The 26,448-nt window shown below is 43.2% G+C and overlaps 1 protein-coding gene across 1 annotated transcript in view; it reads left to right on the top strand.

Annotated features, from left to right (window-relative positions):
• CDH11 (cadherin 11) overlaps positions 1 to 26,448 on the top strand; it is a 142,650-nt gene that overhangs the window by 40,863 nt on the left and 75,339 nt on the right. The window contains exon 2 of the mRNA XM_055000354.1: positions 20,817 to 20,937. The gene's annotated coding sequence lies outside the window, so the exon portion shown is untranslated. The remainder of the gene's footprint in view (positions 1 to 20,816; positions 20,938 to 26,448) is intronic.

The following is a 26,448-nucleotide window of genomic DNA, read 5'->3' as shown; positions in this document are numbered from 1 at the left end:
CTGTGCTTGATGAAAAATGTTATGTTTCTCAGGCTTGAATAGAATAGACTTTTTATTATTTCCAAGTAAATGAGTAGCCATTGCTTGGCAGCCCATAAAGACACTGTTCTGGACTCTCCAAATCAGACAACTGGAAATAATTACTTGTAAGTTGCATGCAAAGCATAATTTCTTTGGATCCAATACGAATTTGTAACACAAATCCCCTTCCAAAATTGCATCCTATAAATTCAATCAGAGTCGTGACAGAAAAACATCACCCCTGAAATAATGTAATAATATTAATGGGCTTGTAACTCAAACCAAGTGCCCCCTGTATCCCCAAGCCATGCTAAAATGTATCTCCCCCCACCATATCTAAGCCCTAGTTGATAGGGAATGTGGGCTGATTGAAATGAGATGAAGTCCTTAAGCCTGCTATGAGGACATTTTGTCATGCATGTACTTGAAGTTCTGTGCCTCTCTGGTGCTCTGGGGTGGGGGGTGGGGATTAAAATGGTGGTGGCGTGGGCATGATTGACATCATCATACTCATGGCACCACTCCCCCAAGTCCCTGCCCCAACTGTCCTGTTGGTTGCCCTACTTTTGGGAAAACCTGGAAGTGTCATCATACCTCTCTAGGAATCACTAGAAACAGCACTTCCACCTTGTCTCTGGAAGCAATATCATGTCTGTCCAATGGACTTTCAAAATAAATTCTCCCTCTGGGGGACTGCAAAATAAATTCTCCCTCTGGGGGACTGCCAAAGTAGAGAAAGCAAGGGTTGGAACAGCTATTTCTCAGTTTCCCAGTTCCTTCTTTCCTTCCATCTACCTGCCTATCTGCCTACTTGCCTGCCTGCCTGCTTACCTACTTACCTACCTACTTCATTTGTACTCCACCTTTCTCCCTAATTGGAACATAGTGTGGCTTACAATATTATCATCATATCTATTTTATCCTCACAACAACCTTGTGAGGTAAGTTTGTCTGAGAATATGTGATGGGTCCAAGAAGGCCTAGCAAGCATTCTTAGCAGAATGGAGGGATCAAACCTGGGTTGCTCAGACCCTAGTCTGACACTCTAAGGCTCTGTCAATTTCATCTCTCTATTTGAGGGTAGTTTAAAAAGACAGAGCCAGTGAAGATCACTCTTCAGAGGATTTGTTAATTTCATCTTCTCCTCTCCAAAGGCTCTGTCAATTTCTCCTCCCCTTAGGGGCAGCAAAGATGAAATTAACAAACCCTCTGAGGAGTGATCTTGCCAGCTCTGTCTTTTAAACTACCCTTCCCAGATAACATTGCATCTCCCTACATTTGAGTGTCCCCGTGTAAGATGTAGAGAGACTCCATGAAAAAACGTGACTATGGCCATGGCTAAGGTGCATTTGGAGAAGGGGTTTCAACCTCGGCCCACCATTGTTTTTGCAAATAGAAATGGTCCTGGGGTGCTATTTTCTGCTACTTGCTCCCATTGTGGAAACCAAGGGTTCGTGTTGCTACTGGTTGCATATTCCTCTGGGTCTGCCTCTCCCCCCCTTGTTTAGTATAAACTTAAATGTAGTCATTGAGATGCATAAGTTTCCCAGTGGAGCAAATACAAACTCTTGAGGGCTGTTTCAATGTGCAAAAATAGGATGGTAGGAAATGCTAAAGCCCCTCTCCACACTTGTTGCAGTCATTAACTAAGCTGGAGAAAGATTGCTTAGATAGGAGAAAGGCTCATTGAAGGATGGCTGGATCCACCCTGTGTCCACCTGGAGGCCCCATGGGCAATGTATTATGTGAATTTGCCCTGATCTCTTGAGTTTGGGGGCTAATTCAAAGTTAGTTTCCAGCAAGAGTTCACCAACAGCAAACTTTGAAGGTGAATTTCAAGGTTCTTTTTTTGGATAAAAACATTTGAGGGATTTAAAAAGACGTTAGAAGATTTTTGTTATGTAGTGAAATTTCTCAGGGGAAGGGGCTTATTGCTGCTGAATTTTGCCTGGAATAATATGAATTTTGGAGGTTCTAAGGGATTCTGAAAGGGGAAAAATGCATAAAGCATTTCAAATAAGACTAAGCAAGTTTCTCAGGGGAACTTTACTGCTCATTAATATTGAGAATTGTTGGCTGGGTCTTGTCTCATGAAATCTTTGAGATTCTTGTGACTGGTTCATTTCTCCATAGAAATGCCAATATAGAGCCTTGAAGGATGCTCCGGTGCCTTTTATACTTGCAAGATGAGTTGGATTTTAGAATCTGAGTCTTTCATTGGAGAATAACCAAGTGTCTCCCTCTCATACATTTTTGTAAGTGTGGGATTCACAGAAAAGAGTCAAAGACTTGCTCTTAATCAGTCTTTCCTACCGCCCTATTCCTGCTCCAGCCACAAACCCTTAAAAAGTGACTCCAGAGGACTGAGGGGGACTCAGGAATGGTAGTAAGGGGGAATTGTAATGGCAGAAATCCCTGCTTTGTACAAGATGGGAAGCCATGTTAGTCTGTCTGTAGCAGTAAAAAAGAGCAAGAGTCTAGTAGCACCTATAAAACTAACAAATTTTGTGGGTGGACCCTTTGACATCACATTTCTGCTGAGTGCCCTCCCGTCCCAAAACTCTGCCCTCTCCAGGCACAGCTTTCAAATCTCCAGCAGTTTCTCAAGCTGGAAGACAACCCTAGTCTGGGATCCTGAAAGCTTCTTCTTTAGGTGTCTTATGAACCATTGGTCTGTCTAGCTCAGCATCTGCCATTCTGGTCAGCAGCAGTTGTTCAGAGTTCAGGAAGAGAAAGATCTTGCCCAATAACTGTCAGGAGAGCCCCCACTCTCCTGGCTTTCTGCAAACGATGCAAAACCAAATTATTCAAAAAGGCTTTTTACTCAGATTGGAGGGAAGTATTATAGGGAGGGGTCTCAAATGCTTCGCTAAGGAGCTAGGGACCATAGACTTCACCACTACATTGTGTTGCGTATTATCTGTTGCTCGAATATGTACACTTATACTACCTGTACTTCATGTTTATCTAATGTCAGTCCTAGAATTGATTATGTTCTGTTTCAGCAATTCTTCAACTCTGTATTGGATCCTTGCTAATGCTATGTCTCTGTAAAATCCTATGCCGTTGTTGTGGAAATGTAGTTAACAATATATGGAAATGTCATTGATACTGTATGGAAATGTTCCCAATACTGATTGTACTAATCTCATGCTATGTAATCCACCTTGAGTCTCAGTGAGAAAGGCAGACTATAAATGACATAAATAAAAATAAATAAATAAACTTGAATCCTTTGTAGGGTTCCCAGGTGCCCGCCAGTGGTCGGCAAACTCCCGGGGATTTGTCCCCAAACTGGCCGAATCTGAGCCATGCATAGCGTGGGAGTGCTCCCACAGCCGGTGTGATGATGTCACTTACAGAAGTGATGTCGCCGCACACTCAGTGTGGTGACATCACCTCCGGAAGTGATGTCATCACGCTGTGGCCAGAGCACATGTATGCAAAGCGCTCACGAGGATTCAAAGCTGAGCAGCATAGGTGCCAGGTCCCAACCCTCCTGCCAGGAAGATAGAGGGACCTGGCAATCCTAGGCCGCATGCAAAACATAAGCTGAACTGGTGAGCCAAGCAACAAAAGGAATATTGTGTCATTGCTGTAAGCCTTTATCAGTGACAATAACTTGGCTTCCTTCTAATCCTCCCCCCTCTCCCTTTCCCACTGCCCACAGGTCATCATTAGAGACAGACTGAGTAGGCCCGTGATTCAGAAATCATGACTTATTAAACTGCCAATTGCTTGTTTTAAAAAGGATCACGGGAGATACCAGCTTTACTGAGCTTCACAGGAACTTAAATTAAAATCAATGGGAAGTATGCGACTAAATCCCTAATGGAATTCTTTGAGAATTTAAGCGTTATTTTTAATTTGCTCGCGACTGCTTTATCCACTTTAGAGTGGGGGCTTATCATCTGCTGACTTCAGTTCTTTATCGCTCTCTTCGTGCCGAAGATTCGTCGGGCTCTTTTTTCAGCGTGTGCTATTTTCCCTGCTCCTGCAGTGGCAAATCATTTGCTTTAACTCCTTTTCCATATCTATAACCTTTACATTAAAGCTGGAAAGATGGGCTTGATGATGAAACATGAGGAAAGGCATTTCACTCGCCTCCAAACACTTTCCTTTGTTCATTATTTAAATTCTCATGGATGTAAAGAAGCTTGATTTCTCCTACCCTTTCTTCATTTAATTGATGCACAGATTATTTCAATATGTGGTGCATCATGGAACATTTTAAGTTATTTTGTAGTTTAAGTAATAATAATAATAATAATAATAATAATAATAATAATAATAATAATAATGTTTATTTCTTTTCCGGCCGAAGCCATAAGCCATACAAACACCAACAAAATAAGAACTGTACACTTGAACATACCCAATTCACATAGACATAACTCGTCATTATAACTTTAAACTATCTAAACTCATGAAAATCTTGTTTCTTTATCACCGTGGCTAAAAAGGAAGCCACTATAGCAGAGGTTTGATTGTCAGGAAAGTTATCAGACAATGACATTGAGATTGCCCAAGAAAGTTTAAGTACCTTTTTGTTAATTCGTACAGTCATATTTCCCCACAAATGTAGACATTCTTCCTTGTAGCCTCTGTCTAGGAATCCCATTCCTTTGATGGGGTGAGGATTCCCCGCTTTCACCCTCTTGCCCCCCCCCACTTAACTGGTTGGTGAGGGGGAAAGGAGTGGGAATGGGCCTCCTGGGCGCACACCCAGAATGGTGCGATGACATCACTTCCTGTGAGTGATGAGATCACACTGCCCTGAAAGCACTTCTATATTTTGCAGCGGGCCAGTTTGGGCCCCAAACAGACCAAATTGGGCCCATTTGGGGCCCAAATTGGTTCTCTACAAAGTGTGCACCAAAGCACAATGGGAGAGGCCAAAAGGTAAGGGGACCTGGCAACCCTACCTCTGTCTCTAGAATACAGAGATTAGTTCACCTGGAAAAAATAGCTGTTTTGGAAGAGAGACTCTATGGCATTAACCCTCTGAGGTTCTGCTGTTTCCCAAACCCTGCCCCAAACCTCCAGGAATTTCCCAACCTGGAGATGGCAGCTTTACACACAAGGGATTGTATTTGGTGAGATGAAATTTGGAAATCTCACCCATACCCCAAAATACATTGGTCATAAACCAGCTGAAGTTGTATTTTAGGAGCCATTGATTTCAATATGAAAGTTTAGCATGTCTGCCAAATTCTCCTGATACAACCAGAGGAACTTAAAAGAGATTCAGTACACACACAAATATACACAAATTCAGTATACACACACAAATTCAGTACACACAAATATAGTGGAGTTCAAAGGCCCATTCTGCCTTGAAACTAGAGTTGCCATCCTACAGGTGGGGCTTGGAGTTCTCCTGGAATTACAACTGATCTCTAGACTTCAGAGATCAGTTCTCCATAGGGTTGCTGGAGGTGCTCAGGTGCAAAGAGAGTGCAGAGGGCTAGGGGGTGGGAGGGCAGTGTGGTACTTACCTCCTACATGTGCACAAAATGTGCATGTGCTCCTGAGTTACCCCATTGTGCCAGAAAATGACATCATCTCCAGAGTGATGGAGGAGCTACAGGGTGCGCTGAAGCCCAGTTCAATAAAGATCGCCTCCAAATGGGTGATTTTTACTGAACTGATCTTCAGCACACCCTGCAACAATTCCATCATGCTGGAAAATGATATAATTTTCTGGTATGACAGGGGAGCACACAGGGTTGCCATTCCCTCGCCGGGGGCAATGGATCCCCAGATCCCCCTCCCCCCCATGCCCACTTACTTGGCTGGTGGGGGAGCATGCTCCCTGGAGCACCCCTCCCCAGGCAGCATGGTGTGCCTCTAGGCAGGGGGCACACTCCCGCACCATGAGAGTGGGTGGCGGCAGCAGGAGCAGCAAGATGCTGTGACTGCGTCAAGATGCTGCAACCACGGCATCTCACTCACCACCATCGCTGCCACCACCTCTCGCTGCCATAACCTCTCACCACTGTGGCCCCGTGTGCCAAATGACAGTGGGCCATGGTCGCATCAAGAGTGGGCGGTGGTGGCAACAAGGATTCGCTTTGACCCAGAGGCACCCTTTGACCCTGCGTGATGACATCACTCACAGAAGTGACATCATCACACAAGCTGGGAGCATGCACATGCTATGCATACACATGGAAAAAGGAAGCCAGGGTAAGTACCGGCTCCCAATCCCCTGTCAGGAGACTACAGGGACTTGGGGATCCCCTGCCAGGAGACTACAGGGACCCCTGTCAAGGGACTCCAGGTCCCTGGCAACCCTAGGAGCACAGGATCATGTGCATATGCTTCTCCTCCTATGCCCCCCCCAGTCAGATGAGAGGGGCCAGGGAAGAGCATGTGGAGGGAATTAGGGGGTGGCTAGCCTAGTTCCCCACCATGAAAAGTAAAATGGAGATTTGTCCTCAGATCTCTGGATGTCTTACCAAGTTTGAACCTACGGTAATAACATGTCTCAAGGGTAGTATTTCCAATTTTCAGGTGGTGGCTGAAATCTCCTGGAATTATAACTGATTTTGAGGCAACAAAGATCAGTTTCCTTGGAGAAAATGGCTACTTTGGAGGGTAGACTCTATGGCTGAAGTTCCTTCCCTCTGCAAATCCCACTTTCCCCAGTTTCCGCCTCCAAAAGCTCCAGGAATTTCCCAGCACGAAGTTGGCAAGAGTTCCACGAATTTCTAATTTCTTCAGTGTGGAGGCACTGCTAACTTTTTCTGCTGATGAGGGCAAGATCTCTGAGTGCAACACGTTGTTTTTGAGTAGGGACACAAGGCAGGAAACCTGCTGTCATGGAACTAGGAATAACTAATAACTATTCCATTATACTACCACAGTTGTGAGACTATAGCTATTATTTATATACCACTGTATGGAGTTGAAATATCCTTACAGCAATATCCTTACAGTAAATTTTTAGGTTGAATCATCCTTACAGAGAGATTTGAGGTTTGCATGTTATATACCCAATAGTCTGTATTGAAAGAACCTAACTCTCTGTGAAAAAGTTTCTACATTTTTTCAGCTCACAAATGTTTGCTTCATTGCATAGAGATGGCTGCTGTGTTTCCCCCCCACTACTCTGTATAAACAGAAGCATAAAATGGAACTGGATTCACAGCCATGTTAAGCAATAGCTGTTGGTTCAGGAAATATCTCAAAGTCGACTGGATTTCCTTGGCATTGTTTTGGTGGCTCAGCTTTGCTAGTTGCTGAATGACCAGCTGCTAGGACTCTTTACCAAGATCTTGGGGATAGCCGAGTAAACGTTGCATCAGACGTTCAACTCTTCAATTGTTGATGAAGCCAACTTAATTCTCTGGACCATTCTTATTTGTGTCTGACCATCAGAGTCCATTTGCCGTATTCCATCCCAGATGCCCCAGCTTGGAAAGTTGGAAAGTGTTGCCTTGACATTCTTGGTTGACCGTTGGTATTTCTGGGATATTATTGTGTGAAAACAGTTGGCATTGTGTATACTTGTGTTAGGATCCGTTTCTGGGTTTGACTTTGGCCAATAGCTCTGGGGCCATCTTCATAAATAACATGCATGACAAAAATCAAACTTAACCAGCTCATGATGTATGTTTTCTCTTGACTCAAGAAGAGTGTCACCAGTCTCCAGGTGGTACCTTGAGATCTCCTGGAATTACAACTGATCTCCAAGTGCTGGACATCAGTTTCCCTGGTGAAGTCTATGGCCTTATACCCCACTGAGGCTCCTTCTCTCCCCAAACCCTGCCTAGGATCCGCTCTCAAAATCTCCAGGAATTTCCCAAACCAGAGTTTAAGATGAACAGAGATGTTGAGTCTGTTTGCATCTATGCTCTTGGTGGCATTCACTAGCACATTGGCAGTCAGGCATTGTTGAGTTATGCTCAGAATGTGCTGGATTTCTGGATTTAATGGAAATTTCCATTTTCGTGGCCTTTGATTACATCTGGGATGCTGCAAAAACAATACTTCTCATGAATCTTGGCAGACAGTCATGTTCGGGAAGATTGGCAAGGATAATTTGCAGGAATTATACACCCTTATTGAGAATAAGGTTGCTTGGTCCCAGGAGGAGCACAGGAAATGCATGCACTTCTCTCCCCCCCCAGGCCTTTCCCCCCTGTCAATCAAGGGCTTGGGAGAGGTGTGGATGACAAGCCTAACTGGGACTATCCATTGTGCAAAGAGACATCTCCCTCACATAGCACCCTTTGGAAAGGTAATGGGTTGGAGCCAAACAGCTTTTCCACTGGTGTAAAAAAGGGAGTCTGAAAAAGAAAGAGAAGAAATCCTAGTACCAAGAAAAATGTAAACCCATAGGCCAGATCTCCAAAGAACTACCTACGCAGTTTGGGAGGGAAGGAACACTGAGAGCACTGAGGCTGCCTCCTCAACCTCCAGAGGGGTAATGCACAGCCCCCGGCTGTAGCAGCTGCTGCCGCCAGCCAGGAGTGCCATATTGTGCTCATTTCTAACTTGCATAAGGTGGAAACATTTTTGCCACATACAACATTCTGTGTTGGTTTATTACTTTTCTATGTATTACCAATTAATATACTGCAGAAATTGTACAAAATAACTGTATTAAGTAATTGTTGTGGCATCTAATACACAGTTTTATGTTAATTTTGTGAACAGTGTATTTTGTGTACTCAAATGTACATTAAATATTGATTGGGTTTTTTTTCCTATAGGAAATTCTTTGCAAGTCTGGCCCATGGGTTTCCTTTTTTCTTGAAAAAAAGGAGACAGTCACCTTTGATCCCCAAAAAGGCTATGTTGGGGATCATGCATCCTGCGTGTACAAAAGCCACATAGGACTGGGGCTATAGTCAGGAGAAGAATTGAATAGGATTGAGTGAAAAACCTGGCAGGATCTCTAACCCAATATATCTATACACACATCGTCTGGATAATAGGTTTCTAATTTCCCTCTGCTTCAAAGTTCTCTGTTTACCCAGTTCAACCTGGTAAACATGAATAATCTTTTTAGTTTCTCTCTTATTTGTAGCTTTGTTTGTTTTCCTTGATACACTACTATAATATGGATTCATTACAAATGTATCAACCAAAATGATCATCTTAGAATCAATTTTGGCTTTGACATGTTGTTATCCAGAACCAATTTAGAAATGCTCATTCTTTTACTTCTGTCAGGATTAACTAGTATAAATCTTCTTTTCTCTAGCATCCCCAAGAGGCATACTTTAAAGGCAGCCTTGATTCAGAATTCTGCAGCACGCTTCCAATCCTATCAGAAATACCCTGAATCTTTAGATTAGCTCTTGATGAGGTATCTACTGTAACTGATTGGAAAGACTGGTTGCTTGCATACCACATCCTCTCTCCGTCTCCTGCCAGCTAGGATTTTGCTCCCCCAAATGTACGCTTTGCTTTCACAGGCAGCATTGGCATTGTAGAAGACTGCATAAGGAGCTACATCTACAAGGGCTGTATTGCAGTCTCCATGTAAACAAATGTCTCCTGTTAGACATCTATTGCTGTTCATCAAACAAATGGTTGCATGCCTGAACACTTTTGCATAAGCATTAAAAGGCACAGAATGGAATCAGGTGCTGTGGTTTTCTGTCTGTAGCACAGGTAAAAATATGGCAGATGGACTCAGCCTTTTGTGAGGGGGTACTTTAAAAAAGTCAATACCATGGAAGAGAAGCACAAGGTTACACTAATGCAGTGAAACTATTGAACAGAAATTAGACAGTGTGGTTAGGGCTGCCAGCCCCCCATTACCTGAAAAGTGAGGAATGGGGGTTGGCAGGCAGGCAGGGGCCCTGATCTATGTTCCTTGTGCACACACAAAGTGCATGCACTCATACTCCAAACACCCCAATGACATCACTTCTGGCTGAAAGCCAGAAGCTATGGGGTCTCAGTGAAGCCCCAAACATAGAATTTTTGCTATGTTTGTCTGAGAACCCATAACATCCAGTTTTCAACCAAAAGTATGTCACTAAGGTCTCTGGCAGTTTTACTTCATGCTCTAGTGTCTCCTAGCTTATGTCCCTCTTCTTTACCCCTGCTGGCCAGGTGAGTGGGGCAGCGAGGTGAAAGGTCGGGTGGAGGGCTGGCATATCTAAGTGTGGTGCAGTGATTAGAGTGTCACACTAGGATCTACGAGATCCCGGTTCAAAGCCACGCTCTGCCATGGAAACTTGCTGGGTAACCTTGGGCCAGTCACTCTCTATCAGCCCAACCTACTTCACAGGGTTGTTGTTATACAGAAAAAATGGAGGAGAAGAACATCATGCTGTAAGCCACTTTGATTGGCTGTAGATCTATATGGCATGTACAGCCTTGAGTTTGCCTTTTTGTGTAAAATGGCTCTTAAATGGAATCCAAGGTGGTGTCAGTGTAAAGTACTGAGCCAGAACTGGCGACTTGAGATTCAGGTTTAAACCCTTGCTCAGCTGTGAAACTTACTAGGTGTCTTTGAACCCATCAGTCTCCCTCACCCTAAGCTGTCTTACAGAGTTGTTATGAGGTTAGAAGAATAGAGGAGGGGAGAACCATGTGAAGGAACCATTGGAGGAAGGGTGGGATAAAAATGATATAGCTAGATACGAATAAATACCACTTTCCCTGGGATGGAATAGCTGTGTCATTTCACTGACTACAGCTGCATTGATCTTGGAACTGGGGGCCAAGCTACACATGACGAATGGCACTTGAACAGCAAGTGTATTTCTCCCTGTTCACTTGCCCTCCACTCAATCCACTTGCCGTTCAAGTGTCATTCGTCATGTGTAGCTTGGCCCTGGATGTGCATTCCAGCACAGAGAGGCTAACAATTCCTTGCACCAGAGCTATGCAATGAAAGCTGAGCTTCTCACAGTGCCATCCTAAGCAAAGATACACCCTTTCAAGCTCATAAATTTAGAAGGCTGTAACTCTGCTGAAGATGGCACTGCCAGTGTTCTAACATGGCCGCTGGAATAATCTTTCAGCCACCTGTAGTCAGCCAGGTATTGAAAACCAACTCATACAGCCATCTGGTACCGAACAGTAGCCAGTCATGTTGGCTCACAGTCCATAATGAGTCAAGCATGCAAATAAAAGTTGATCTGAATTTGTATTTACGCTTGAGGACCTGTAGTTGAGTTTGGGCAGCTTTCTCATTGAGATGATGTGCAAAGACAGAACAGGGCACTGCAGATATAACTTTGCAGACAGAGCTACTGTAGTAGCCCTTTGCATGATCTCAAACAAAGTGCTTGCCAGTAGATTCTGTGCATATATTTCAGCTGTGCATCTTCAAGAATACTAGAATAAATTTTCAAGATACCATAGGATGGGCATGTGTGTGAAGTTGTGTGCGTGTGAACTTTGCCAGAGTCTGACCTGTGATATAACTTCTCACCTGTCTTAGACCCATGAACAGATCTTCCCATTTTTAAAGGGAAAAAGAAACCTTGTGGGCCCCAACTCTTAGTACAATCCTAAGAACAGTTTCCTGGAAGTAAGCCCCATTGAGTAGGACTACTCTAATAGTGATGTAGAAGGAGAGGAAGTTTCGTTTTCTGAGTGATTATGCCAATTGGAATAAATCTCCTAGGGTTATACTTAGCCCTGGAAGGGAAAGATAGGTATGGGGGATGTCTGTCTTTTTTCTTTCTTATGGGAAACAACTTTGGGAGATTAGTAACACACATTCTCTTTCCGCATTTGCAGCACCCTTTTAAAAAATGTTGGATGTATCCATTCACATGGAACTCTGAGTGTCTGGATTGGCTCTTATTGTCTGTATTGGGTTTAAATCCAGTTTATAGCATATTTTTACCCAGTATTCCAGAGTGGTGGTGATTATATAAATTAAATGTTGTTGTTGTTAATATGAATTGTATAAAACACTTCATCAGATCAGCTAAAACTCTACAATGCAGTTATTTTTTGTTTTTTCTTTCCATAAAAGATTGTGGAGTGTAGAATTGCCAACCTCCAGGTGGTAGCTGAACTTCTGTAATTACAGCTGATCTCCAGTTCACAGAAATAACAACAACAATAATGACAACTTGTTTATAGACCACCTTTCTGGACAGATTAGCACCCGCTCACAGTAGTGAATAAAGTCAGTGTTATCATTATCCCCACAATACAGCTGGGGAGTTGGAGTTGAGAGGAGTGGCTTGCCCAAGGGAGTCAAACCAACAGAGTGCTAATTCACAGTCCAACTACTTAACCACTATGCAACAGCAGCTCTCAGATCTGTTTCCCTGGAGAAAATGGCTGTTTTGCAGGCTGGATTCTATGGTATTATACCCCATTTAGGTTCCTCTCTCCCCAAATTCTGCCTTCTTCGGGCTCCACCCCCAAAATATCCAGGAATTTCCCAGCCTGGAGCTTGCAACCCTAGTTAACTGTCTGGATGTATGCCCTAAGTACAACATTCTGGGTGGCTAAGTGGCTTCCCCGCTGTTAAATGTGAGGCTTTGTAGAAGTGACCCTTTTTGTGTGCAGCTGAACATTACCATATGTTACCCACTTGCAAACCTCGCATTTGTGACCCAGGAGGAGTGTAAACAAATGCTTGGGAGTCTTTTTGGCCTCACAACATCCCTCAACTCCACCCCACCCCACTAGCACAAGCAGCAGGAGCGTTTTTGTTCTCCCACAAAGAGATACACAAATATAGATGGCTAACAGGGGAGATGTCTGAGTCATCAAAGCTGTCAGGCTACGCTGACAGGGAAACATCTTAAGAGCTGGTTCTCACAAAAAGCTAGATAATAAAACGTAATTATGTTCCATGTGAATATGTACTTCCTTTCTTCACGTAATCCAGAATTTATATTAATCAAATCTCCCGCATTATGTGAACCCAGAGATTTACCTGACTTGTACTTGTTTTGGTTCAGCCCAAATAAATCAAAATGCTTCATATGTGGCTGACCTAGAATGGGCTTGGGTGAGCTACGACCATGGCTGACTGGGAGGGGGGAGCGTTCGCCGCGCTGTGCTTCATCCCGAGTCTATTCAGTCCAGCCAAGTCCATCTGAAAGCACTTAGTTTAGTAGCGCCAAGCATGGAACCAGCCAAATGGTTTTGTGAAGATCTGCCAAAGGAAAGCAAGAACAGGGTACTGTATGTTTTTTAGATGAAAGAAGGGCTTATTAAAACAAACAAACAAACAAAAAACAAAATCAGAAAGAAGGGTAAGTAAAATTGTAACTCCTTCATCACAGGAAGACATCAGTTCATAATGCCAGGTTTTTCCTCCCCTCTTTTCAAAGATTCATGCAAGTTAAATTTTAGCTTTACGATTATGTGTATTAACCTTTAAGAGGAATCTTTTCCTGATTATAATGTCAAACCGTTTTTCGGGGATATGCACATGGGTTAATTCTACTTCTGTTTTATCCACACAATAGTGTAGATGCAGGGAGTCCTACTTTCAAATCCCTGCTCAAACATAAATCTGCTGGGAGACTGTGGGTCGGTCATGTTCTTTCTGTGTAATCCCACAGAGTTATTGTGAGAGTGAGAGGACTTGGAGGAGAAGAGAGCTATGTACTCTACCTTAAGTTCCTTGAAGGAAGGGTAGGATGAAAATGCAACAGATGGAAGCAGGGCAGTTCCGGTTGTTCCCCATAGAGGTCACATGTCAGGTGGCCCTGCCCACCTGACTCTCGGCCATTTGGGGCCCATTTCGGACTGGATTGGGGCTGAAATGGCCTGGATCGGGCCTCTAGTGGTTGGTGGATCACTCTCCCACTCAGCAGCAGCCCAATCCTGACCATTTTGGGCCCCTTTTCAGCCATTTTGGGCCCAATTTTGAGTCCAAAACAGCCAGGATAGGTGATGTCAGGGGGTGCGCCATATGCAAATCAGTTATGCTAATGACACACTTCTGGTGATGTCAAGGGGCATGGCATATGCTAATGAGTTATGCTCCTCCAGCTCTTTTTCTACGGAATGACCCCTGGATGGAAGTATGTTAGGTTGAGCGAAAATGGCTACCCCAGGGTCACCCCCTGAGCTTCCTGGCTGAGGAGAGATTTGAGCCCAGGTCTCCACACTGGCTGCCCGGCAGTACATCATTTGTAGAGAATCTGTTGTCATGGCTAGGTGTGCCAACTTCCCAGTGGGACCTGGAGTTTTCCCAGAATTACAACTGCTCTCCAGACCCCGTAGATCAATTCCCCTGGATAAAATGGTAGGTTCAGAGGGTGGGCTCTATGGCATCACATCTCAGCTGAGCATGTCCGCTCCCAGGCATCCTCCTCTAAATCTCCAGGAATCTCCTAAGCCTAGTTATTGCCTTCCAACTCTAGGATTCCATGTACGATCCCAAACATTTCAAAGTTTTCAACCCAGCAACCATACTCCACTGAGCTCTGTTAAGTAACAATAATAGGCCTGGACAATAGACAGAATATAGGATGTTTGGGATTGGTTCAAAACAGGGTTTTTTCCCCTGCTACTGGTGCAAAAAGGAAGGAGAGAACCAAAGCCAAAAGCTATTCAGGAGATCATGGGACCCACATGGACAAAGGTCATGTGAAATGGGAACTGCACTAAGGAGGGGTGTTGGGTAGGTGAAAAAATGGGCTGGATCCTTTTCATGGAGCAGGAGTGTGGAGTAAATCAGGTAGCAAAGCTGGATGACCTGTTTAGTGGACTCATGATTAGAGATGGGCACGAACAGCAATACAAACAAAAAAAACCCCCATGAACAGCCCGATCTGCTGTTCGTGAACAAGCTGTTCAACAGGTGGTCATCGCAAGACTAGTTCATTGCTGTTCATTGCTGTTCATCAAGCCAGACAATCTGGCACCTGCAATCAATTTCCTTGGCAACTTAAGCAGGGATTGTCTGAACTCTGTCTGAACTCCTGCTGTTGCCTTGGAAACCCCAATCTAAGCCCAGTTTAGCTTGATAGGCAGGTCTTTCTTTCAAGTGTGGAGCTCCAAATTTGTTACAACAAGGGAGCAAAGACCAGGGGGTAGGGGGGCTCCCAGCTCTGACTTTGCAGACAGTGGAGAGGGAGAGACACAGTTGCTGTTGGCATTTTGAGAGAGAGACAGGAAGAGTGCATTGGAGCTTGAATTTTCTTTGTGTGTGATGGGATAGGGATAGACTCCTTCAAGTTCCAGGGCTGCTGCCAAGCTCTCGGCCAAGCTATTATTTATTATTGGTTCCTTTCCTGGTGCCTGCTCAGGTCAGGTTTCTGGAAATGGTGCAGTAGGGATCTTGACTTGGATGATGGCTGGAGGAGAGCCTGCTGGCCCCCACAAACAGCCAACCTCAAACATGTTCATGGTTGTTCGTGAGTCCCTGTTCATGGATGGCAACGAGCAATGAACATCATGTTTTTTTTCTGTTCGTGCCCATCTCTACTCATGATGACTTGACTCAGATGAGACAGGAACAGGCAGGGTATGTTTCAGCTTGCAAAATTGTCCTGAAACGTGTGGTGCGAGTACGACTTCAGATTCCAGTTCGACAAGCATGCTGTAGTATGTACCCATGCAAATAGATCTTCAAAAAATTCCCAGTAAGCGTGGTCAATTCTCTCTCAGGGTTGCCAAGTTTCAGTTAGTGGCTGGAGATTTCCCAGAATTACAACTATCTCAAGATGACAGAGATCAGTTATCATGGAGAAAAAAATGGATCTTTATGGCATTATACCCTGCTGAGGCTCCTCCTCTCTCCAAACCTTGCCCTCCGCAAGTTCTACCCCAAATCTCCCGGAATTTCCCAACCTATAGTAGTATTTGGTGTCCCTAGTTTCCCTACATCACTGATTTCTATATTATGATCAAAGCCTTCTGGTTTTCATATATTTCTCATGTGTTCTTCATATATTTTTGAGACTTGAATGTTTTCCATATAATAAGATCAGAGAGAAGGACTGTGTGTGTAAACACATCCCTATAGTCATATACCGGAAAATGAAGTAGTGGTGGACAGAGAAGCAAAGATTTTATAGATTTTATGTTCCTTGTTTCTCTTATTGGTGCATTCATGCCAGGAAATATATCTCAAAGCTGTGAATATTTTTTTAGTTCTCATAATAGTTTTTCCCCTACCAATAATAGGGAATTATTTGAGGACAATGAAAGACATTCGTAAATTAAGCAGATAAGCCCTGTGGTAGACAAGGAATGTTTTGTTCAACACAAGAATTGCATTGTCCACTGCTTTACTTGTCAAGAGCCCAGAGAGCTGAGGATTTATGAGGATGTTACAATGGTCTTTTCAGTGTGCTGTCTAAGAAGCTGTGAGATTCGGGATCCTCTGCTTTTCAGACTCTAATCTTTTTATCATGCAAGGACAATACAGGATTCAGATGGTTCTTGGGACCCAGGACTGTCCTTTTAACATCAGGCACTGTGAAGTAATTACCATGGGGGGACAATGGACTTCTCTGACCCCTTTCTACATCCTGATTGCCAAGAGTTGCATCATCTCTATGGTCGCCGTTTTGTATAAGCCAACTTCTTCATTCACAGCTTATTTTACGAGAGAAACAGATAATCTTGTTATGAGTTGGGGGCTGGGGGTGGGGTGAAAGTAGCACTATATCAGATTCATTGGGAGTGGACAGGTTGTTTATTAATGATTTATTGATGATTTTCTGCTGGTTGCAATTGAACATTGTGTTCTAAATTCTCTGGACTGCTCAATTTAAAAAAAAAAATCAAACTATTGCTTGAAAGCAAAACAAAATGAATACCAATGGTTCTTTCTTACAAGGGGGTTGGGAACTCAAAGATGTTAAATTAAAATGTAGCATTAAGTACTGGGAGATGGTTTTGAGAAGATGTTACAGGCACCTGCAAATAACAGTTGCAGAAATAATATTGGCAATTTTTTTCCCTAGAGAAATTGGAACTACTGAAGAGCCAAAATGCAGTTTTCAATTGATCGTGATAAAATAATTGGATTTCTCTTTGCCTCTGGGGAGAATCTAGTGGTTAGGCGGGATTTGTTTAAAGGAAATATCAGTAATAGTAAAGTAATTACAGTCCAAGGCAGGATAAAGGGAAAGAAAGAGAATCCATGTTTGCCAACCTGGACTCCTTAGAAGAAGAATGGAAGAATGGAATTTATTTATGCTAAATAAATAAAATCAGGGACTGGAAGGGCAGCAGAGAAGAATGATAACATTGAGCAATGCTAATGTTGTCAACCTCCAGGTGGGCTCTGAGGTTCTCCTGGAATTACAACTGATTTCCGGTTATCAGTTTCTCTGAAGAAAATGGCACCTTCGGATGGTGGACTCTATGCAGCATGTCCCTGTTGCAGTTCCCTCCATTTTCCAAACTGCGTCCTCCTCATGCTCTACCACCAGGTACCCAGGAATTTCTCAGCTCAGTTTTGGCAACACTAGCAGAAGGTATTTCTCCCCATTTCCATATTGCTTGTTGCTACCACTGTGGATGTGGCCTAAGTAAATTAGACTTCTACAATCACTTGCAGGTGAGATTCCCAAGCCTAAAGTAGGGATTAGAATTCTCCTGAAATTACAACTGATCTTCAACTACACAGATTAGTCTCACTGGAGGAAATGACACTTGCAGAGGTGGGTTTACTAGTTTCCTGCCCCCTCTCTCTGTCCCCCACTCTCAATAATTTTAGAAATTGGAAGACATAAGGAAAGGAATGGTGATCTCTAGGAATATTCCACAATCTCTATAGTAAAGAGCATAGATATTGGAGGAGCTCTTAGAACATCATCTGGAAGTGACATCACATTCACTGACCTTCCATGTTGAATGACATTTATCCTCCATGCCACTGTAGGTCTTTTTCCATAGAGACAGGGGAAACTCTACCATCCTTAGGCATTTTCTCCAAATCTCCTGGCATTTACCAGCTTAGGACTGGCAACTAGGACTGGTATGTACTGAAATATGAACCAAAATTCGTTAGGAACCAGCGGTTCATCAGAGCCCATTTCTGATTAACTGCCACAAACTTTAGGCAGGTTTGTTTGGTTTGGTTTTGGTTCATCACTGCAGACAGCCTGGTGCCGACCAATCAGTTTCCTAGGCAACAGGGGGATGGGCTTTCTGAAGCCCAGGAAGTGACCTTTCTGCTGCCCCGGAATTGTCATTTTCATGAACCAGTTCGTGAACTGGGGCAAGTTTGTGAAAGTCTGTGGTTCGTGAAATACAATGAACTATGAACCACACCGTTTCTTTTTCTCCAGTTCACGCCCACATCTACTGGCAACCCTATTCAGAGGGTGGGCTTTATGGCATTAAATCCTCACTGAGTATCTTCCCCAAATTCTCTCCATCCTGGGCTCCCCCCCAAGCTGGATTTTGCAACCCTGCAGGCATTCTAAAGTTTTAATCCATTTGATAGGACTTTAATATAAATGTAAGAGTATACAGTATCCTAATCAGGTTGTGGTGTGTGTGTATTAAAGATGGACAATAAGGCTATCTCCCCAGAAAAGTTGTTGCTCTATCACATAACGAATGGACTATGGCATAAATCATATGCTAATTATTCTAATAACTTGTGACTGTGTAAGTAGGCTGAAGTCAGGATAGCCCATGGCCCAAAGGTAGACTAAATACTTTGCAGGTAGAATATCTTCATTGTCAGGTGAACAAAGTTTAGCAAAAGACTTCTGTGCCTGAGATCCTGAAGAACGTCTGCCTCTCAGAGGAGACACCACTAAGTTCGATGAACCTATGCCCTGACTCTACAGCTGGTACAAGCGGTGGCATTTCTTTTTTGGAAATTTTATTTTTTTAGCTAGAGCAGTTAGTTCCTCTTAGTGTCTTTTTTTCTCTTTCAAAGGAGGAATTCTCTTTGTTTTCTCATTAATTTATCTTTGAGTTTGTGATAGTATAGATTTCCTCACTTGTGGATTTGTGCCACTGCAATATGATACAGAGCGTAAAAAGCAGTCCGATGCAGCAAAGAAATGTTCGGACAAGTCCTGGTTTGTGTTGAATTGTTTCTTTAATGCTTCCCTTGTTCTTAGTTTTTCAGCTGTGCTCATACTATATAAATAAATACATTATTTCTTAGAGATCAAAATCAAATCTTCCTCTTCACGAAAGAGGAAGTGATTTGGAACTGACTCAAATTCCTAAAAGGAGAAATAGAAATGGATTGCTGGATTTCAGGGAGAAATTTGAAAAACCAAGTTCTGTGGCTCAGTACCTTTCTTTCCTTTACATTGGCCATTGTAAGGACAATTTGGTAAAAACGAATTTTGGATTAAGGCCATTTCTACACACTGTTAAATAGACGGGCCACTTACTGAACGCTGGCTTTCCCCCCACAAATTCCAGACGACTCCGATTTCAATGTGGAAGCAGGCAGTTTGGCTTCCGTTTGTTCAGCGTCTTTTAGCAGGCACAGGAAAGAGGCTGTTTCCACACACGTTGGATAATCTACTTTCAATATTCTTTAGTGAACATTTGGAACTGCTTTTCCATGTGTGAAACAAAAAAACCACTTCCAAAGGATTGCTAAAGTGCATTATTCAACATGTGTGGAAATGGCCAGAGTGGGAAATCCCATTCTCAGGAAAGACACTAAACAAATGGAAGCCAAACTGCCTGCTTCCACTTTGAAATAGGAGTCATCTGGAATTTGTGGAAAAAAAAAAACACACCAGCATTCAGTAAGTGGCTGTCTCTTTAACAGTGTGTGGAGATGGCCAAAGTGTGCTTATCCTCCCCCCCCAAAATGCTCCTCTTGTAACACAAATTGCAAATCACAATAATTTATTGGTAGGTTTCAGGCTTCGCTCCAGCGTTACTTGGCTGTAGATATACTTAATTGGATGCTCCACTCTGTGTGTGTGTGTGTGTGTGTGTGTGTGTGTGTGATGGAGAGTGTTCTATGTGTATTATTTTTTTTGAATTTCTAAAGTTCATTTGTTTTGTTCTCGTGTATACAGATTTCCCCAGTATGTGACTCAAGGGGCTGCTATATTATGAACATTTTGTGTGTGTGTCGGTGTCTGACTCCTATTGATGAGTTGTAGTGTGCTTTTAAAAATAAGCTTGATTGCATAAGCTGATACCCTCTCACCCTGGTATCGTTATAAGCATAGCCTATGTATTGTTAAGCATGTCCTCACCTAGTACTCTATACCACTGGCTATCAGTGCCAGGGAAATGCGCAACATAGTGACACAGGACATGGAGAAGGGGGTTGCTCGTTATTAAGGACGGGAAACACAATGCATGACTGCCAGGTTTGGCACTAGCCCCACATTAATCTCAGCATGTTGTTTTGCCCTGAGCAAAAATTGGAAACCAGACCACCATGGTACAAACTTAAAAGCCCCATATTGTACTGTGCTCTTGATCATTTAGATAAAGGCTTCAGTTCAGATAAAAGTACATACCTGGTTTTTCTAATTTGCCTTGCAGCACGTAAAATTCTAGCAGAACCTAACGGGCTGTCAATTCCCAGCTATGAGATTCTTTGGTATTATTTTATTTTATTGTTTCTGCACATGGTAATGTTCCCGGAGTGCATCCTTCTTTCATGAGATTCTGTTTGTCTTGAAGAACAACATGTGGGGTATTGACATGGCCGCCAGCACTTTAATTATGGGAACATTTTTCCAATAATACATCTGTATTAGTTGCTTGTTAATTCTAATCTTGGCACATACATGTTCTTCCTTCTCTACAGTCTCCCCAGGGTATGGGGGCGGGGGGTAACTTTAAAGGCTTGCTTCTCTTTCTTGCACATAGATTGCCACTTTGGATTTCAACAAGACTTCTTTTAATTTTTTGTTTTTGTTTTTGTATTCTTGATTTTGCAGTAAGGGTTGGAATCGCCGATCTGCTGCAGCACTGAACAGGAAACGTCTCTTGATATCCCTGGCTTGCTCAAATGGGTGGAATATGTTTCTTCAATTGGCCACTGGTTTCCAGTGGGTAAAGGTAAGATGCCTTGTCCCAAAAACTTTCCCTTGCAAATGTGATTGTGTGTGTGTGTGTGTGTGTGTATAGCAGGATATATATACACACACATAGTAATGTTCCCGGAGTGCATCCTTCTTTCATGGGATTCTGTTCGTCTTGAAGAACAACGTGGGGTATTGACATGGCCACCAGCACTTTAATTATGGGAACATTTTCCCAATGTTTAAATGTCTGGGAGATCCAGATTGTGCCTTGTGGAGCCTCACTGTGTAATGTTGGCCTAGTGAGTCTCTCTACTTACCCTACCTCACCATTTTGTTGTTGTGAGGGTATAAAGTGGGGGAGAACATAAGCCACTTTGGATTCCCATTGGGGGGAAAGACAAGATTTAATATCTAAATGAATAAACATTTGAATGTTTATCATCATCATCAACATCATCCTCATTATTTTATTATTATATTTCTACTCCATACTCCCCATGGACAGGCTCAGAGCAGGATACAACATATATAAAATACATCAACATATTAATTTAAAACCAGATAAGGACATCAATAAATATATAATATCATTTATAAGAGTCAGCATATCAGAAACGAGCAAATTCTCTTGGTTCCATTTTGTCAAAGGTTTTTAGTTCTCCTTATCTGTACATGGGGAATTGGATTCTGACTAAATTTCCATGATTAAAATGGAATTTTCCTTTTTTTCTCCTCCTCATGCTTCAGCCCTCTGGGCTCCACAAAATGCTGTTCCTAGGGGGAGGGTACCCTGCAGAATGACATAAAGGAGACTTGTAACGGGAAGGTGGGATGGGTAGAAACTAGGGTTGCAGCTCCACGTTGGGAAATTCCTGGAGATTTGGTAGGTGGTGCCTGAAAAGGGTGGGGTTTGAGGAGGAGAAAGACCACAGCAGGATATAATGCCATAGAGTACACCCTCTAAAGCAGCCATTTTCTCCAGTGGAACTGATTAATGGAATTACAATGGAGACCCATTGTAATTCCAGGCGCTCTCCAGCCCCTGCCTGGAGGCTGGCAACCCTAGTAGAAACTAGCAATGTAGTTTTGGCCTAGCCTGCAGGGTCCACTGCTTTGATCCTTCTGGCAGAATTTTTCTACCCATTCTCTCTCAGTGTATTTTTTCCAACAGTTCAATGTGGCCTTTGCTATGTATTTGACTGAATGAATATTGCAAGATTATATGTACAAGCATGGAAGGCTTTGTTTGAGGAGCTAGCATCCAAAATGAGGTTTTACTTCCAAGGCTGCCCAGCCGACAGGGTTTTCATGCATGTGGTGTCACATTGAGAAAGTCACAGCTTGTTACAAAATCAATTCAGAGCTGAATTGAATAATCACTTTACCATTGATTAAAGGGTCGGAGTAAAAGAATAACAACATGTAGCTGGTTCCATTTGAATGTGTTTTGGCAGTGAGGAGACTGATGAAAATCAGTGGAGAAATTTGGTGATAGAGAATTTCATGGGCATCCTTTGTTCACAGGTCACAAGTTGTATCTTCAGATTCAGGGCTGTAGCCAGGATGGGCCCTGTGAGCAATAGCTACCGAAGAACTTATCAAAATCCGGGTTTTGAATGTGTGGTGTGGTATGACAGCTGCTATTTAAAGAACAAGAGTTGTTTTAGGACAGAACGCTAGCAATATTATCCTTCAATTGCAACTAGCCATAACGACTGAAAGGACTTCCAAAGGTTATAAACTCCAGAATACCAGAGCTAGGGGTCAACATCAGAGCAAGGCTTTAGCCCAGCGTTCCCCCAACATGGCTCCCTTGGGTGCCATGGTGGCCACCAGTACTTCCCCTGGTGACCACAAAACTTTTCAGAATGTGGGTGGGCCTCTTATAAGGCAGGTCATTGACTTCTAGGTTGCTAGGTCCAGGTTAGGAAATTCCTGGAGATTTTGGTGTTGGACCCTGGAAAGGGTGGTGTTTGGGGCGAGGAGGGACCTCAGCAGGGTACAATGCCAAAGAGTGCACCCTCCAAAGCAGCTATTTTCTCCAGGGGAACTGATCTCTATTACCTGGAGATCAGTTATAATTCCAGGAGCTCTCCAGCCACCACCTGAAGGCTGGGAACCCTGTGGACTTCTCCCTCCACCTTCCTTTCAGGCTTCCCTTTGTTTCCTTTTATTTACCTTTTGTGATTCTTTTGGAGGAGGAAGGCATTAGGTTTCTCTCTGCCTCTTGCAGCAGCCATGGGTGGGGGGGGGATGCTCACCTCCTTCCAAAATCCCCAAAGTGCCTGCAGGCTCAAAAAGATTGTGAGCCCTTGCCTTAGCCTCTATGCTGTATTAAATGTTTATATCTCATTGTTCACTGTGCATCACAGTTAGAGATGGGCACAAACTGGAAAAAACCCAAATCATGTGGTTCATGGTTCGTCAAATTTCACGAACCACAAACCACGAACTTTCACAAACATGCCCCTGGTTCATGAACCAGTTCATTTGGTTCATGAAAACATCACTTCTGGGTCAGAAAATCATCACTTCCAGGTCAGCAGAAGGTCACTTCCAGGCCAGCAGAAGGTCACTTCCGGGTCAACATAAGGTCTGCAGGAAATTCATCCCCTGTTGCCTAGGAAATTGATTGATTGGCACCAGGCTGTCTGTAGTGACAAACCAGAAAACGAACCAGCCTAAAAGTTTGTGGCAGTTCATCAGAAATGGGATCTGATGAACCATGGTTCACGAACCACAAACCAGCCTGGTTCGTGCTTAATTTTGGTTCGTATTTCGGTTCGTGCCCATCTCTAATCACAGTCTTCCAAGTATTAACTTGTTGGTGTTGTTCAAATGCTTTTGGAATGTTTTGGTGAAGTCCAGGGCTGGCAAGAGCCACCTAGTGCTGCTCATCAACAGAGATCCCCTGTGGGCCCCCATTCCCATCACATTTGGGCTCACCCCCCAAAAATGCATATCTCCAAGATGCTTGCTTGGAACAAATATTCTGCCACTATCCTCCAGTGGCACTTTGCAAGGCTCTCTGATCCCTATGGTGACCTGGAACCCTAGCTCCCCTCTTGGCAGCCCGGAGGATAACTGCTGCATTTAAATGTCAAGCTTCATTCTGGTATTTGTTTTAATACTCCACCCCATATGGAGTCTGTGCATGTGTGAACTGGCATAAAAATACAACTAAAAAGGCAATTCTGATGGGACTATACCATATGATTGCCATGGCCATATCACACACCTGTGCAACTTCTGGTGGCCATCATGTGGAAGGTGTGTGTTGTATGAACCAATCAACAGTCTTTTTAAATAGCTGTTTAAAATACAGGAAATACCTCTGCAGGCTATTGGCAAACTATCTAATTTGGTGCAGGCATTGTGTGCCATCAAGTCGCCTCTGACCTATGGTGACCCTACGAATGAAAGATCTCCAAAATATCCTATCATTAACAGTCTTGCTCAAATCCTGCAACCTGGAGGACATAGCTTTTTTTATTGCATCCAGCCATCTCATTTTAGGTCTTCCTCTTTTCCTACTGCCTTCCACTTTTCCTAGCATTATTGACTTTTCCAGAGAATCTTGTCTTCTTATGATAATCTAATTTTATGAAGGTCTAAATAGCTGTGAGCAGCCTACAGTGTAATTCTCAGCAACATTACACCCTTCTAAATGCATGGATTTTAATAGATTTAGAAGGTGTAGGATTTCACTGCTGAAATTCAATTGCTTTGCCATCTAAGTGAGCGTTCTCATTTGCCTGGTGGCTGGCTAGGATAATGGTATGGCAAGCAAAGTGAGCCAGTGTGGTGTTATGTTAGTCCCAGGTGCTTCTTTTCATCCATATTTATGTTTATTCTTCCATTGATTCCTCCCTGAACTAATTCCGCAGATTGTGGCCTGTTTCTGAACCATGAGCTATTGCTTTTCGCTCTTCAAATTTGTACAGTGCGAGAGTTTGTTTTATTCACACTTGCTGACTAAAACACTGAAGAGCGCTGCTGGAAGTGTGAAGCTATTATGATAAGGAGGAATCTCATGTCCCCCTTGCTCCTGCTGCTTTGTCACCATTCTCCGTTCAGTTGCATCTGCTGTTTTCTTAGCACTTTGGACTTTGCAGACACGAGACCCAAATCAATGAGTATACCATGTTCTCGAGGAAAAAGAATTTTCACATTTAGACACACTCAACCTTTTCTACAGCGAGCATGTTGGCAACTGCCTTCTTAGCGGTGTTTGATGTTGTGCCCCCCACTCCAGTTGTGATGTTCATTAATACAGCGTGCAGGCCTACAACATTAAAGTACAGAGCTTAGCTGACTCATTCAGATTTTTTTACAGACAGAATAGTGATGTTCAGCTTGACAGCTGCTTCGTTTCTGCCCAAAATGTCCTTGCGTGTTGATAATCTCATTTCTGGCAGCTAAATGGCCTGTGTGTTACAACATCGCTTTGAAAAAAAAAATCTGCAGAGGAGAATATATATGGCATCCATTTGCTGTTAAAGAGAGACTGCAGCAGTTACTATCAAGCATCAGTGAAATGGATTTGATAGTTAAAGAGACAGGCAGAGGATAATTTTCATAGGGGATCTATTGTCTGCTGCCACATTTAAACCATTCTCTGGGTGTTTCCTTGGTGGCCAGTGAACAGCAGAGAACACCAGACTACACATCTCTGCTTTGAATTATTCAGTTTGAGTGGGGAGAACTTATTTTCTAGTTGTGGGGCCTTAATCCTTACGGTACGCACTGCTTTCCCCTTTTAACTTTGCATGCCATCACTTCTCTCCCTGCTGGGTCATGTGTGTGTGTTGTGGTGAATAATTTAGGAACTCTAAGAAGCCCCTATTGTCTTAGGATCTTCGCACATCTCTGGGGCATGGGGGCTGAAAGCTGGCCTCGCCTGACATCTCACAAGCTTGCAATGTTCGGTCTCCCGTTTGGGATCTGGCTTCCATATTTCTGCCTGCTTGGGCAGTATTTTGTTTTTGCCATGCAGAGAAGGGGCTTATGGCATAGCCATATTCATAAGGCTTCTTAATATTATGAGGGCAAGTCTGACTGCTAACTGAGAAAGGTTTGTAACCCCAGTGATCGACTCCAGGTTTGCTGCCAGATGTGTAGATCATCCCATTTTGTTTTTTAATTTCATTACAAACTATAAACAAGAACCATATTTCATTCTCATGATGAAAAATAATAACAGTTCTTATATACCGCTCTTCCAGACAGATTAGAACCTCACTCACACCGGTGGGCAAGTTAGTATTATTATTTTCACCAGAATACAGCTGGGGAGCTGGGGCTGAGAGGAGTGGCTTACCCAAGGCCACCTACTGAGCTCATGGCAGTAGTGAGATCTGAATCAGCAGTGTGCTGATTTACAGTTCAATCATTTATTATAACAACAACAACAACAACTGCAATTATATACCGCTGTTCTAGAAAGGGGTCATTTTTTAGAAAAAGAGCTGGAGGAGCTCATTAGCATAACTCATTAGCATATACCACACCCCTTGACATTGCCAGAAGTGTGTCATTAGCATAA

This window comes from Eublepharis macularius, chromosome 16, assembly GCF_028583425.1.
Source record: "Eublepharis macularius isolate TG4126 chromosome 16, MPM_Emac_v1.0, whole genome shotgun sequence".
Taxonomy (NCBI): domain Eukaryota; kingdom Metazoa; phylum Chordata; class Lepidosauria; order Squamata; family Eublepharidae; genus Eublepharis; species Eublepharis macularius.
The sequence above is the reverse complement of the archived record's forward strand: the minus strand, read 5'-3'. Positions and strand labels throughout refer to the sequence as shown.